Below are 1785 nucleotides of genomic sequence, written 5' to 3'. Positions count from 1 at the left end.
CGTTTTGCTTTACGGCGCTAACCTCAGAGCTTCCGCCATGTTGGTTTCGGGCAGAGGCTAGTGGAGGACAGATAGAAGACGTGTGAGTAGCGCCAAGTCTTTCCCATTCTCTGTATTCTAGAAAGAGGAGTGATTATCAGATATTCGGTCATCCCTGGACTGAGATTCAAAGAAGTATCGGGACTCCCAACCAACCGTCCTTTATTAGGAATAATCCCTCTGTCCTTCCTCCAGTTGCCCCCCTTTTTATTGTAAAGTATGTCATATAATATATAACAAAAGTATAATACTATAAAAGTGTATATATATTATATTATATATATGTATAATAAAAGTGCTAAGCACTTCAGCTCTGGAAAATTAAACCTCTCCCCCCTTCACGACCAATCCATTTTTTGCGTGACTTCAACTGACAATTGCGTGGTTGTGCGACATCATACCCAAATAAAAACATTTCTCAGAGAATATGAATGATAAAACAAAAACTTTTCTTTCACTCATGGTTAGTGTTTGGCTGAAGCCGTTTATCAATCAACTGTAAATCTGCCCATTCCTCTTGGCAAAAAGCCTCCAGTTCCTGTAAATAATGGGCTGTCTTGCATGAACTGCACATTTGAGATCTCCCCATATTGGCTCAATGATATTGAGGTCAGGAAACTGAGATGGCCACTCCAGAACCTTCACTTTATTCTGCTGTAGCCAATGACAGGTCAACTTGGCCTTGTGTATTGGATTATTGTCATGTTGGAATGTCCAAGTAAGTCCCATGCGCAGCTTCCTGGCTGTTGAATGCAAATGTTCCTCCAGTATTTTTTGATAACATAATGCATTCATCTTGCCATCAATTTTGACCAAATTTCCTGTGCCTTTGTCGTTCTCACATCCCCAAAACATCAGTGATCCACCTCCGTGTTTCATAGTAGGAATGGTGTACCTTTCATCATAGGCCTTGTTGACTCCTCTCCAAATGTAACGTTTTTGGTTGTGTCCAAAAAGCTCAATTTTGGTCTCATCACTCCAAATGACTTTGTGCCAGAAGGTTTGAGGCTTGTCTCTGTGCTGTTTGGCGTATTGTAAGCGGGATACTTTGTGGCATTTGCGTAGTAATGGCTTTCTTCTGGCGACTCGACCATGCAGCCCATCTTTCTTCAAGTGTCTCCTTATTGTGCATCTTGAAACAGCCACACCACACGTTTTCAGAGAGTCCTGTATTTCACCTGAAGTTATTTGTGGGTTTTTCTTTGCATCCTGAACAATTTTCAGTTGTGGCTGAAATTTTAGTTGGTCTACCTGACCGTGGTTTGGTTTCAACAGAACCCCTCATTTTCCACTTCTTGATTAGAGTTTGAACACTGCTGATTGGCATTCTCAATTCCTTGGATATCTTTTTATATCCCTTTCCTGTTTTATACAGTTCAACTACCTTTTCCTGCAGATACTTTGACAATTCTTTTGCTTTCCCCGTGACGCAGAATCCCAAAACATCAGTGCAGCACTGGATGAAAGATGCAAGGGTCTGTCAGGAGTCCAGAAACTCATTGACCTTTTATACACACACACTAATTACAAGCAAACAGATCACAGGTGACGATGGTTACCTTTAATAGCCATTCAAACCCCTTTGTGTCAACTTGTATGCATGTTATCAGGCCAAAATCACCAGGGTATGTATACTTTTGATCAGGGTCATTTGGTAGTTTCTGTTGCTGTTGTGATTTAAAAAGAGTAAACACAGTTGATTGATAATAAATGGCTTCAGCCAAACACTAACCATGAGTGAAAGAA

Source organism: Aquarana catesbeiana, linkage group LG05 (assembly GCF_042186555.1).
Source record: "Aquarana catesbeiana isolate 2022-GZ linkage group LG05, ASM4218655v1, whole genome shotgun sequence".
In the NCBI taxonomy this organism is placed as follows: Eukaryota; Metazoa; Chordata; class Amphibia; order Anura; family Ranidae; genus Aquarana; species Aquarana catesbeiana.
The sequence above is the reverse complement of the archived record's forward strand: the minus strand, read 5'-3'. Positions refer to the sequence as shown.